The sequence below is a fragment of the Camelus dromedarius genome, chromosome 13 (assembly GCF_036321535.1).
Source record: "Camelus dromedarius isolate mCamDro1 chromosome 13, mCamDro1.pat, whole genome shotgun sequence".
In the NCBI taxonomy this organism is placed as follows: Eukaryota; Metazoa; Chordata; class Mammalia; order Artiodactyla; family Camelidae; genus Camelus; species Camelus dromedarius.
Window position 1 is genome coordinate 32,919,367 of NC_087448.1, and position 15,756 is coordinate 32,935,122.

Below are 15,756 nucleotides of genomic sequence, written 5' to 3' on the forward strand. Positions count from 1 at the left end.
AGATTTTGGTAACCTTTTAAGGCAGCATTTTTTAATAGAAGAGTGGGGCTAAATTGTCCTGAGGAAAATAAGGCAATTGGCAATGTTACTGATTTATTTTTGTCTCCTTAAATATAGCAGCATGTTTTGCTTTTTTATTTTCTCTTTTCAAGATCTTGTACATAGATGAATATCATTGAACTGAATAATGATTTTTTTTCCTATCTGTCCACAAGTTGTTCAACTTGCTTAACTTTGGAAAAACTGAGACTACTGATTGCAGTGTTTCTCAGAGAGCTAATGTGACCCCCCAAAAGAGTTACATGTCTTTGGATGTGTTTGTAGCTGTTAACAAAGAAGTGTTCCCTCCCAGAACAATGAGCTGACTCCCTGATGGACACAGTTTAGATACCACTTTAAAGAAGGCATTTGTTGGTTGCTAATAGGAAATTTTGTTTTTTCAGCACCTGTAGTGGCAAAAAGTATCCAGGAGTTAAAATACAGCTACAGCTGGAGCTGACTTCCATTCATTCATCATTGTCACTTCATGAATTAGGAGCCAGCAGACCATTTCTCTCACTTTACTTCAGCCCCTTTTCAGAATGAGGTAAGATTCATAATGTTTAGATATGATAGTTTTTTTTTCTAATCCATTATTTAGAGAGCAATCAATTTTGATCTGTGTCACTCTATAAACTCTTGAGCTTTTCAAAAGGAAAATGAATTCTGATTGGTGTTTATGCATAATTATGTGTATCCATGTTAATAGGACATACCACAATGCCGTTTGCTTAACATGGCTGTGGCGTTTTTATTGGGCACATTTTCTCTTCTCTGAAACTTGAAACAGCTTGCCTTTTCTCTCATTCAAATAACCATATTCTAAGTAAGTTCCTTTTTTTTAAGGATGTTAAATGAAAAGATTCACACTTTCCACTTTTCAATGCTTTTATTAAGACATTTTATGGTAATGGATGAAATGATTATATATCCACTGAACTGCCAATAAGATAATTGGTCACATCATCATAAAAGGGAAGTGTTTCCTTAAAATGGATTGCATTACATCAATTTATTCTCTTTAAAGAGCTACAAGCATTAACCTTTGAAATGACCATTACCCTTTAATTGGTATTCTTATACTACCCAATGTATCATTAGCCTTTGGAGATTGTGTATTAAAAGTGGCAATCATAATATTCAGTAAATTATAAAACTACAAGTTGGGATCACCTTTTTGGCTCCCCCAAAAGCCACTAATTAACTGTGTTCTTGCGTCAAAAGATAAAATGAAGCTTCACTGCAAGCAAATATTTTTTACCCATTTAGCCTATCACAAATAAAGATTTATACATCCACATAATTTATAAAGTCCCAAAACATAATCATAACTTAATTTTTAACAAGATATCTGCAATACTCTGTGTAAGAGAAAACCATGGCAGAAATAAAGGCTCAATAAAATATGCTTCAATGACATGCAAACCTTTGGAATTTTTAAATATAAAATCTATTATAAAGATGTGAGGTTATAGAGGTAGGTTATTAACCATAGAAATGTCAATTTTTCCAATGTGAACAAGCGGAATCAGTATGAGAAAACTGTGTGAAAATATTGTGGTGTCAAAATGCATTGATACAGATATATGTATATACACTTGTTAGTATTTTAAATTTGAAAAATAGGTCATTATAACCCTTGTAAACCGATGGTTATAATATAAGAAAATACATATTTGTAAACATTTTCAACACCAAGAGGTACAGAACCTACTAATTAATTTTCACACACAATGTAACAGAGGGCTTCACAAGCCCAGTGTTGAACCAGATGTTTTGCATAATGTACATTATTTGGCATAAACACTTGGTGTTTGATATAAGTATTTTAAAATAATATTCTTATTTTTTTTAAATATAACAATTTTGACTTGATATTATAGTTTGTTTTCTGACCAATGTTATATACCCCAAAAAAGCATATTATTCTCTAAAACAGTGAGTTTGCTGTGGATTTCATACTCTAGACATTGAAGGATAAACCAATTCACAGTTGAAAGGCTTTCCTCCTCTAGCAACCTTTGTGGAAATCATATTTGTATAAAAAGGGGAAACCTTCAGCCATCATCACAGATTGCAATCTGTAATTAAATTTTTATTCTGCAGATTTTTCCAATACTCAGGAAAAGGGCAAAATCTACTCCCCATCAGAGTTTTTTCAAAGTAAAATAACTCACTCTGACCTAGCTTTATCAAAATAGTGAATGAACTAAAGATAATTCCAACCAAGGTTGTTTTATTTCATAATATAATTAAAAACAAAAGTACTTTGAGACTGATTTCCAACAATAAGTAATTCACAGAATTCTGTTTATTCACAAACTATATGTCATAATCATTATACTGAAAAAATTATTTAGACAAAGAAAAATCTGTGACACTTAAGCATTACGAAGTAAAGCATTGGGATGCTTTTTCTCCAAATTATAAATGCATTAAAATATTTGTGATGAAATGCATGCAGATGTAAAATTACAGAATGTTTTAGCAGACAGTACCTTAGGGAGAACTATATCCTTCTGATAATTTAAACATGAGAAACTGAGACCAAAAGATCTTCAAGACTCATACAATTTTGTGTAGACATTTATTGTAGAATAAGAAACAAAACCCAGGTAGTTTGTTAGTTGAACTTGTGCTTTTTTCCCACCTAATAGTGCTGTCTAGTCACAAAAGTAAACATGCTTTTCTCCTTTTAATCAATGGTTATCTGCTAAGTGCAGTGTTACCATTCATACAGATGCTGACTTTATTAGCCCCCATTCACTTATGCAAAAAAAAATGCACTCTTTTTGATTCTGTTATATAAAGATCTGACTTAGATGATATAAGATAAATGAACATAAGTGAGATGTGGAAGGAATTGTAATTTTGTGAAAAAAGTAAAGCATTTGAAAGATATTTATATATCAAAATATGTGTGTAATCACAATAAAAGACAAAATATAAGAGAATTCGGAGGGATAAAGTAATGTGTCTACCTGGGAGATCACAAAAGTTTTAATTAAGAATGAGACCACTTATTTTAGGCCTTAGATATTGGTGGAATTTAACATGAAAAATAAGATATTTCTGCATTTTTTTCCTAAATAAGATAGTTATTTTAATAAAGAAAAGCAAGATTTTTCAGCACTGAAGAAAGTTTCAAGAACATGCTGAGAGCTTTACAATAATTGATTGATCAAAATATGAAAAAAAAACTACATTCATTATTTACTTAGAAAAATAGGACTATTTGTGTTTGCTGTCTGAATCTTTTAGAGCTATGGCAAAATAGTAGAATTAAATTCTAGTATTTTTCTCAGCCATCTGATATTGGATACAATGTAACTTCTACTCTAAAGTTAATTCTTTGTGGCCTTTAATATGTTGAGGTAATGGCTTTCTATTCTTTGTTGAGAATTTTGATCAGAAAAGAGTATTGATTTTGTTAAATGCTTTTTGTGTATCTATTGAGGTGGTGTGATTTTTATCCTCTGTTAATGTGGTATATTACATTGATTCATTTTCACATGTTGAACCATCCTTGCATCCAGGGTTAAATCCCACTTAATCGTATTGTGTGATCCTTTTAATGTGCTGTGGAATTTGGTTTGCCAGTATTTTATTGAGGATTTCTGCACCTATGTTCATCAAGGATATTGGCCTGTAGTTTTCTTTTCTCATAGTGTCTTTTTCTGGTTTTGATATCAGGGCAGTACTGGCCTTGTAAAATGAGTTTGGAAGTGTTCCCTCCTCTTTGATATTTTGAGAAAGTTAAGGATACACCATATGTACATACAATAGAATATTATTCAGCCTTAAAAAAGAACATACTGAAAACAGGACAACCTGAACCTCAAGAATATTATACCATGTGAACTAAGCCAATCACAGAAGGACACCTACTGCATGATTCCACTTATGTAAGTAATTCAAAGTAGTCAAACTCAAAGAAACAAAGAACAGAATAGTGGTTGCTGGAAGCTGGGGAGGATGAAAAGGGGAGTTGTTAATCAATATGTATAAAATTTCAATTATGCAAGATAAGTAAGTTCTAGAGATGTGATGTACATCATTCCCATAGATAACAACATTGTATTGCAGATGTTAAAAAACTATTAAGAAGTTAAATATAATGCTTTTAATACAATAAAAAAGCTATTTGTACCACTTTGAAGAGCTTAAAATTCATATGTATATAAAATATATATGTGTGTGTACACTTTATATACACAAAAGTAAACATGCAATTTGATCAACCCTTTTATTGAAAGAGAACATCTCTGATTAATGTTGAGCTGCAGAGCTTTGATTCAGTAAGAACCACATTGCTCTTGTCATCTACAATGCAGAAAGCAGTTTCCATACATTTCAAATTTTACTGTAGTTAACTATTCATGCTGAGTTTGTATTTGATAACAGGATTATGCAGTGATAGCACAGAGGGCATGTGGTAGAAAACAAGTTGGAAAGCATCTCAACTCCATGATGAGAAAGTGCACTGCAGAGGTATTCAGCAGTACACAACAAGTTTGAAACCGACAGACCATTTTCAGTCAGTGATTCTATTTTAGAAATTTTACCAAAAACTATTTCTGAATGAAAAATAAAGTATTTATACTTAAGAGTGTTATCAGAGTACTTTTTCACAATACTAAACTGGGGAAACAATGTAAATGGATAAATAGAGAAATTTTAAAACATATAGTAGGCATGAACTCAGAAGTATATTATTCAAGTGACTATATAAATTTCCATCCAATTGGAGACACTTTTAACACGGAGAATTTGAAGAAAGCCAGTGCCACAGGTGTAAACTGGGACTGGTCCAGGCAAACTAAAACATATGGTTGCCCTGAATATTATTCATCTTTTAAAATAATGTTAAAAATAATAATTGACTTGAGGAAATACTTATAATATTAACTGTAAAATGGTAAATTCAGAATGATTACAAACACATACACTAAAGTGGGTCTCTGCTTTGTCATTTGTAGATATGTCTTTTTGGTAAGGGTAAAAATGATCATATTTATTTTCCAGTTTTCTGCATTTTCCAAGTTTTCTGTATTGAATATGCATTGATTTCATGAAAGAACACATAGTAAACAAAGCTTTATTTAAAATATAAACAAGGGTGGGAAGGAACTAGGAGTTCAAGATTTGTAGATACTGACATATATAGAATAGATAACAAGTTTATACTGTATAGCACAGGGAAATATATTCAAGATCTTGTAAGAGTGCATGGTGAAAAACAATATGAAAATGAATATATATATATATTCATGTCTGACTGAAAAATTGTGCTGTACACCTGAAATTCACACAATATTGTAAACTGACTATAACTCAGTAAAAAATGAAATAAATAAATAAATATATAAACAAGAATTGCCTAAGTAAAGTAGTAGTATGACTTGTCCAGAATTCTAGGAGAGCTAAATTCATAGCTAAGCTATGGAGGAAAGAGGAAATGGCACAAAGAGTGTATATATTCTCTCATTTTCCAAGTTATGAAATTCAGAATTACTCCAAGTATTCAACAGCTTTAAATCACCTTTCAGAACCATTATAAAAACTGGCAATTGTTCTACAAGTGACATACAAACAGGTAACACAGACTACACTTTTACTCTGAGGGATTAACAGTTTCCAGAGAATGTCTGGAAAGTATATCACTTTTAGTTTATTGGGGAATGTTTCATTACCTTAATACATTGCACAATTAAGTGTCATCCCCTTAATATTAACTCACTAATAATTACATACTATTAATGATACACTGATTTTGGAATAAAATTTCATTTTCTTAAACCACAGTCTGTATAGATGAACAGGAAGGGTCCAGCTAATTCAGTTATACCAAATATTTCCTGCCTTAAAGAAGCCTACTGGCAAAAGCAGGAATAGAGCAAATATCTCAAAATGAGAAAGGAAATATGCTCAATGTGTGTAACTGTAGTTCTTCATAGGTTTAGCATTGTTTACTTCAATCATATTAGAACAAACATAAAAATTGTTTTTAAAAATATTTGAAAGGACACAGGACTTAACAATATCACTATAAGAAGCTCCAATATTTATGTATTAAATTCTCATATCTAAGACTCAGCTATTAACATTTGTGGGGCATAATTAACTTTGTGATCAGATGAGCTAATTCACAATTAAAACAAAACAAAAACAACAAAAAAAACTTGACCAAGGTTTTCAGAAGCCATAATTCTAGAAAATAAAGAGTTTACAGTTGCCTTCATGATTCTATGAAATAATAACCAACTGGAATCAAAGTGGAATCTTCCTCCAAAACCAAACTTAGCAATTTCTCCCTACTGCAGTAATCAAGCATGAGAGGAGAAATTATTACAAAATCTCCAGAAAGACAAAAGAGACGACTAGCAGTCATTGAGCATGAATTGTTTTCATTCACCATACTCTTTTCTGTAATATTGTGTGGTAGGCATTATCATCTCCTTTGGAAGCTGAGCACATTCAGTCAAGGAGAAATTAAGCATGTTTTCAACGTTGAACTCCCAATAAGATCCCTGAAGCAAGCCCACACGTTGTCCAAATTCAAACTTTATTTAAGTTTTACCCAGTTGCATTCATAAAAGTTTTGTTGATGTAACAGTTCCCAACACAGACTGGATTTTCTATTCTTATCTAATTAACTCCTCTCTGTATTTTTTAGAAAATATTTAATCAAGAAATAACACACCTATCTCTGCTATTTATATAATTTAAACATCACCAGGAGCCATTAGATAATTTGTTCTTTTAAAATAAATTTACTAAATAAAACTAAATAAATTGAAAGAGGAAAGCATCCTCTGGACATAATACTGATCCCAACACTGTACCTCCTCCATTTTATTAGAAAGCATATTGTATGTATCTATCACTTACAGTGAACCTTGTCATTTGAATTGAGCTACCTTACAATTTTATTCCAAGTGAGTCTTCATGTTGCTTGATTAAAAGAAAATAATCAAGAAGCTTGATACATCCTTCTTCAACCAATCTCCTTCATATAATTCCATAACATAGAACATGGCTATCAAAAAGAAAATGAAGCTGATTTTTCATATATTTTCTTTGCCTTTTTTTCCTTAGCCTGAAAACTATGGTACTTGTTTCTTTGTAATGAATTCACATGCTTCTCTTAGATTTCTTTTCCTCTGCAACAGCCCAATGAGTCTTTATCTATTGCCCCAGACAGTCATCTTCTCAAATCACCTAGAGATGTGAATGATAACCCTATCACCTACTAGACAGAAACATCAAAATTCTGGCCACCATTCACCAAGATAGCTTTTTCTTATCTGAAGCTATTCATCTGTAATGTGTAAGGACAGAGCCTGCTTTCAGTAATGCAGCTGGTTATAGCAACTAAGAATAGCACAAGCCTCCATCCAGATGATGGAGAGTAACTCATCTTCATCAAAATGAACCAGAACTGGATGCTTGACTTCTGAAGGACAATTGGAAAACTGTATATTGAGTATAAATCGCATAGAAAGACTGAATCAAATAACTAATTGAAATATACTTTGTAACCAAATCTCTAAATAGATATAACTTGGCATCAATAAATAGTTAACCAGTTTAAAATTGTATGGTTTAGTAAGGCAAGTATTTTGTAGTTTTTATTAATGATCAAAAACAATAGAAATGATTGTATAAAATTGGGGAATAAGTTAAATATGCTTGAGTGAAGTTGAAATTTTAATGCCATGAAATAATTAAATATGTACTGACCTGTCAGATAACATACCTCCCAAACCTGAGTTTTTCTTTTTTGACATTACCTCATAGATTGTGTAAGCAATTATGAGATCCTCCATGATACGAATTAATCCTGAATAAGCCATCATGATGCAAAACTTCCTTTAACAATTAAGACAAAAAAAATACTACTCTCTTAACACTTACTTATAGTATTTAATATAAAATTATTGTGCCCTTCCATAAATAGAAAAAAAGTTATAAAAATTGTCCTAATAAATACATTAATCTTGGGAATAAAGTGATTTATTACTTTTAAATTCAATGTTAAAGATCAGCATCCTTTTTACATATAGATGTTTACATCTGTATGTATATATATTTTATTTTTCCTGTGATATGCACTTCCTTGAAGAAATTTCCTTCTATCTCATATAAAGCAAGTCTCATCAGATCTTGCAGTCTTGTGAAAGCAAAATCATTTATTTTGGGTGTCTGCAGGAGAGAAGACTGAACAACTCTGGACACATTATTGCCCCTCTACCATTTAAGTATAGGTGTGGGGTTTTGTGTAACTTACATGAAGTATTAAAGGTATTAAAAAGGCTTTATTAAATGGGGGGGTGTAGGCAATTTGACGCTACACCAGAGTGATACGTCTAATGTGTGTTTTAATGAACAGCAGGTTCACAAGTCAATCACAAAAAAAAGGCCAGCGTAAGGCAATGTTTGGATTAATTATAATATCACTTGAAAATTAGAGTGCTCTGCTTTCTTGCTGTGGCAGAGCACATCAGTGAAAGTGAGTTAGGAAGTGGCTTGTTTGTATGCAGGTGGCTCTCGATTATAATAAATCATAACAAATTGTAACTCTCTCTCTCAACCTTCTACAACTTCTTTTTGTGGCTTCCATCACAGTGGGAATATTAGGATGCCTTAATCGCCTGGATCATGTGTGGAGGGTCCCAGTCCTGCACAGGTGAAACCCACAGAGGTAGGACAGCAGCGCTGCCTGCCTGCCCCTGTCCCTCCTTCTCCACTAGCGTTTTCTTGAAGTCTTGCTTGTTACTGACAGCCTGACTATGACCTTAAACACTGTGCTTGTCAAAAGAGAAAGTAGCTGTTTTAGTTTTGCTGTTCTTTTCTGAGAAGGACTAAGCAACACTGCCATTTTTCTTTCCTCAAACTTTTGACTTCCTCACATATTCAGATATTTAAAATACACAGAAGACACTTTACTATCACAAACAAAAGAGCAACAACAATAAAAATGAAAACTATGCTTCTGTGGTCTTTGCATAATTATTCCACCTATGAGTCTTAAATCAAACAAAACATAATGAGCTGGGAACAAATGTGAGGTAAGAAAATACACACACCAGCCTGCAGACTGTGGGATGAGACCCATCTTCAACACCTACTATTTTAAGTCTTTTGTGCATTTACGGCCTGGAGTTCTGCTTCTCAGCTTCCTATCTGAAGTGGCAACCATCACCCACTTCAACTGAAACCGATATGTAAATATAAGATGTACAGCTATATCATCATTTCACCTGTAGAAAGAACAAGAAATATTTTTCAGAAAGTTTTATACATCAAGAAATTATTTCACAAAGAATTAAAAAGCTGTTAATAATAACCTATGCTTAGGCAGAAGGATCAAGAAATTATTAGCATCTGATATTTTAGTTTTATTTAGATAAATGAGTGAGTTTCACTAACAATGCCAGAGTGTAATGTTTAACCTTAAAGAAAAAAAAATCTGGTGGTTGGCTTGTTCAGGGACATGTTTGTTTTGTTTCTGTTATTCATGTTGTTTTACACGTGTCTCAGAGGTAGGATGTGAGGATGGCTTTCCTCTTGTTCCCCATTTGTGCTCTCCTCTTTGGGGGCACATTTTATATTAAATATATATAGTGAAGGACACTTAGCAATTAAACCCTTTTTCTTTTAAATTCTAATTTCTAAACAAGTTGAGAAATGCTTTCAAATACATACACCCCATAAGAAAAGTGTTGCCTGTGTTTGGGCTTTTTTCTTTCCTTTAAACAATATGGAAGGACATTGTCTCCTTGCCAAAGATCTGGAAGCTGGCTTTGATTTTCAGCTCTAATGGTCTCATCTGAATCCTCATCCCAGGGGCATTAACTGACAGAGACCCCATGCTGCAATTCACGCTGTTTAATGCCAAGTTGACGGGTAATAAAGTTATCATAATCCATAATTTAATTATAGATGATAGTCCCTGCTCTGATGGTAACACTGAGACTCTGGCGTAATTTACACTTCTGGGATGCTTCACAAATGATTTGGGCTGATCTTTGATACAGGGTCAAGGGTGGGGAAAAATTTTATATAATTGCATTCTATCTTACTTGAAACATTCCACATCCAAATTGGATTTGTTTTTGAGTTGACGTATGTCTGTAGTTTCTATGGTAAGCATACATTTTAATAAGGATTTGTGTAGGTGTTTCCTCTTTGCAACAGATATGTAGGTTGGATTTATCATCTTATTTGCATGTAAAAATTGCTTCTTTTCTTGTTACTGCTACAAACCTCAAAAACAGAAACAGAATACACTGTTTACTAGGGAAAATAGAAAAAATGCATATTTGGAAATTGATTTCATTTTCCCCAAGTTGTACTGCTCACACGCGAACTTCATGTCAATTTATGAATTTACTGAGGCTGTTCACTTAGCTGGACATAACGCTCTCCTTTCTTTTTTTAAATAGTATCCAACTCTATTCCTTCTTCTCCATGAAGCCCTTTCCTGCAAGGAAGTGTAATATATGCTAAGTTCACACGTAGCCTGTGTTAGCACTTACTAGCTGTGTGACTGAGACATTCACCCTCTCTAAATCTTTCTAAATTCTCATGATAATGGCAATTAAGCCTCTCTCCAAGGGATGTAATGAAGAAGCAAGATGAGACGCAGACATATCTAGCATCCTCTCAGAAGGATTTAATCAAAATCAAAATGCTGTGGTATATATGGCTAAAAAACAAAGTAGCTTTGCATTGGTTTTAATTCTTTATTTTTGTGTATAAGTATAAATATGGGGGATGGTTTTAATGTATGCAGTTATAATAGAAATAATTACTTAAGAAAAATGCTTTATACTGAACATTCTTTGCGCACTTACTTTCACAGCTAAGAAGATTAGCTTTATTAGAAATTTCTTGGAAACTGCAATTATATTTAGAAAAGAAAACCAGTTGATTATGAGCAGCAAGAAACTACAGGGAAGGTAATTTACTTTCCAATATCTTAAAGAGTACATTAAGACTCATAATTGAATAAAAGATTCAGGGTCTTTTGTGATTTAATGTGTCGATGTTGAATACATAATCACAACATTTATGAAAGTTGGATGTAAACATCTTTTGATCAGACTGCACTAGGCAATGATATAGAATTCTACAGGTAGTGCCACTGTGACGTGAAGTGTTTACAGCAAAAAAAGCTGGGTACTTTCTGTGGGAAAAACAGGCCACTCTCTGTTAATAAATGTAAAGAAATAAGAAGTTAAATTTTGGTCTGTTCAAAGCCAAAAGCAAAACTTTTTTTCTTTTATTTACATATAAATATTACTTATATAGTATTAGTTTATTGAAATTAAAGGAATCATAGACTAATACACTACACATGTCACATTTATACAAAAGACTATCATAAATATATTCTCTTTACTATTATCACACATTTTAAGTTATCATACTAAAGTTTTGTGTAAGTACATACATATTCTCTTAATTTACATTTAAAGGTTGCCGTAGCATCACTGAGGCATGTTCAAGGAAGAATAGGAAAAACACAATGAAAAAAAAGAAAATGGAATTCACAAAAGAAAAGAGTATTAATGTGCTTTTTTGGTTTTAGATTATTGGCTTTGAGTTAACTGTTACGGAGCAATATTAATTCACTTTGGGGAAAAGAAAGAGTGTGTTGAGGAGATCTGGAGAAATTCTAAACACTTCCTTACCTGAATATTCCCATTTATATCTAAAATAAAATTCCTATTATTCCTGGCTTCACTATATTATACTAAAGTGATTTGTACACATCATTGGAATGAAGTTGAAACTTAATTTACTATGTTTAAATTTAAGATTCGTTTCATGCTGAGTGTCCATAGATACTCAAAAGCCCAAAGCTTAGTTTCACAAATGCCCTTTCACTTTAAAAAAGAAATTTCCAGAACTTACCTGTCACAGTAAATACAAATTTAACTATTTAATTTATTTTAGTACATGTTTGTTTACATTTTATTGAGTTCTATAATATATAACTCAAATAATTTTAAAAATAAAATTTACATCCTAAAAGAAATTGATTTATGTATGCATGTATTCTATTTATGTTAAAAATCTCATGTTCAAAATATAAATTATGTTTAAAATGTAAAATATGTTAAAATATAAGTATGTTAAAGTAACCTTAGTTGAATATTAAATGACTTGATATTTGGCTTACATTTTTAGTTACTTCATAAAAATGTTTATTTGTTCACACAAAATTTGAAGACAAATTGTATAAACTATGGCGATATTTGTGAGATTAAATAAAGAATTAATTAATTCAGAATATTAATGGATGAATGCATAGATACATAGATAATAGATAGATGAATAGATCGGTAGAAATTTCAACAAAAACCCTTAGAAAAAATTAAGTAATTCTTATTTTAAAATTAAACTTCCAAGTGAAGATTGTTCTTAGCACATAATCAACAATTTTGTTTCAGAATCATCCACATATTTAAAAATGTAAGTTATAGACATGTATGACACATGTAGTATTTTTCCTTTGCAAATAAAAAAAGTTTATTTGGAATCTTAGGAACTCCAATCCAGGAGACACAGATACCAAAAGCAACTCACAGGTGTTCCTGAAGCATACAGTATTTTAACAATTTATAAATCCATATTGAATATTTATCTTCCTCTCAGTATTTGGCAAAAGTATATAGAAAATTTCATCTAATAAGTGTTGCACATTGATTTGTAAAATCAATTAAATGTGAAAAAGATAAATTTTACAATATACCAAAGAAAACAATAGTACAAATAACCAACTCAAAACCAGAAATGACATTTCTAAGTGCTAAATCAGAAATATCAAGAATGTCTACTGTAAAATTGTAAAATGTTCAACAATATTGCTTTTCCACATTGAAGTATTTTCATATTTTTCACTTTCAATGTCTGATTTAGTTGTTTGTTTTAGGCAGGTAGATTGCTTTCTCTGGTTTTCATGCAATGAGCAAATAGTTTTCTTCCTGAGAAAAATAATACTGTCAGTAAATTGTTAAAATATTGAAAATTCAAAGATGTACAAAATACACTTTCTTATTCTTTGGGACACAATTGTAACAAAATATCTCAATGTAGTGTATATGAAATCTCATTCTCTTCATAAATAAGAAGATCAAACTCTCCTGGGTCACTTTCTTCATTTACAAATGATGGTCTTTTCTCCTTTAGTACAACCACATTCTGAACTTCATAAAATGCAAGCTATGAGCTGAATTACAGTGATAACCACCAAAAGAACTGAAATATTAGTGTAAGTGGAAAAAATACATTAACATGTACAAACATGAATAGTTTGGAAAGAAACAAAGAAGATACGAGAAGCTATTTCAACCTTCATCATGTTAACTGGTCCCATGGCTATTTAGACACTAAGTTTCCTTCCTCAACATTTTATTTTGGTCCTTTTGCTCTTGGGAGGACCAAAGTGCTGGAGTTCTTTCTCTTCTGTTTCCAAAGGATCTGAAATCTTGGTAGACTTGCCTGTACGGGATTTCTGTAATCTTCCCTTAACTGTCCAATAAATACAGCACTACTAGAAAAGTCTAAGGAATTCCCTAGATTCTACCTACATCTTGCCTGACACATTATATAAATAAAAATTGTAATTTCTCTTCATATTGTCTCAATCACTGTAGCCAAAAAGTTATTTGTCCAGTGGAATTGTTAGGTAGTTAGATAAGTGGGGATACCCAGCAGATAAGGTGGAGGAGAGGGAAGATGGTCTGGAAGATGGTGTTATGCCCACCTCCAGCATAAAGGGTTGTGACTTCTTCTAAATGAGTACCAGCAAACAACAAACAAACAAAAAACCTGGTTTAAATCTAACAGCCACGACTGCATGGTAGCAGAAAGGACTTAACTGGACATGACCAAAGTTCACTGCATATAATTAACATTGCAGTTTAGGCTCCCCCATGGGTTTTTCTGTGTATATGATGGGTAAGGACATGTGCAAAGGGGCCAAACATGACTAAGCATTCCAGGGACAAGAGCCATCAATCAATCAAAAGACCACCTCTAAGCGAGTGTATAAGAGAAAAAGGAGACAAAAACCCTTGCTTTTTCCTCCCTTGGATCAGCCTACTTCCCATTCTTGGGGGTATACTATTCCTTTCCTTTCAAATAAATCTTTTAAAATCTTTAGCTACACAATTCACTGTCTCCTGGTTGCAAACTTGTTTTTTGGGTGTGACAGAAAAACTGGATCTTTACCTTTTGTGGTAACAGAATGAGCCATCTATCCAAATGGTTGGTGGCTGCTTCAATTTCAAATTTCAGACAGTTTTATTTTTTAACTAGGTTCCCAAGAGGATGCATTCCTCCTTTAGTTTCTAAGACCTGAAAACCAGTAGATCCCCAGATGGAGTGGACCAAGTCAAAATTTTGTGATTGAACCAATAAATTTAACAGTTACAGATGCATTCCCAGCTCTTCTTTAATTCTCTTTAAAATGCATTTTCATTATGGGAAGAAACATCATTATATATGGGCGGCTGCTTCAAAGCATAATATCATATCCTGCAAGAAACTACCTCAGACTTGTAAGGTTCTGTGTCCCCATCTGGCTCTTAAGTGGATCTTCAGAAAGCCCTTACAATGCCTCAGTAGTTTCCAGGCAATTTTTTCTGGGGAATTTAGAACATGATAAAATCAGGAAGTCCAGTATGTGTTGGTCTATATTGCCTTACTTAGAAACAGTATTGTGTGGAATCCGAAGAAGCTGAAAGGGGTATTAGGTAAGTTGAAATACGATTTTTCGCTCAGAAAGCATGATGTATGGAGAAAATAAATCCATTTCCAGAATTTGTATCTCTAATACTGAGGAAATAAACATTGCCTACAATCTGTGACTTGGGGGAAATTGCATATCCTGTAAAATATTTATACCCTGTAAAATATAATACCAGGGACAAAAGATAGTTAATTGCTACTAACCAGTTGGGTGCTCAGTTTTGGCCTTGCCTTGGTATGAGAAATGTATGTCATTGCATCAATGTTTAACTGCCATCCTGTTCCCATGGTCACTGTTTCATCAGCCTATTGGGTAAACACAAGTGTGGCTGAGATAAAGGCTGACTGCAATCAACTGAGAGGGTCACACTGTTCACCTGATGATTGAAAACCTTCTATTTAGTGGGTACCCTGTGGTGGCATTCACAAGGATACGTATTATCTGTTTATACTCTTATACAAATAAATCCTATTTATTATGAGAAGTCCATTCACATGCTTTTGTTTAGCACTCCTTGTCACAATCTTCCAATCTTGCTTTCTCTAAGTCTTTGACCATCTAGTGAGTTATAATTATTGTCTAAAGTAATTTTTTTTACTAATACTGATGACTGATTGCAAGTATAGACAGCATTATCATGAAGCAAGCCATCCAAAAGGGTGTAGAATAGAGTTGAGGGAGCAAATCTGTAAAAAATGCGAGTTTCTCAAGTGCCTCACAGTATATTTAATAAAGTCTATATCTAGATACCACATTTCTTCAGACTGTGGCATTACCTCATCAGTTTATAACTTGGCCTTTAATTTACATTTTCATGTATAAAAATGACACTTGTGAATTTCCCCTTGTTTTGCCAAATTTCACCTATATATTAGATTTTTTCTATCATAATTCATATTATAATATTTACATAGGCTTGTAACAGACAGAAAAGCATCCAAATTAACCCAATC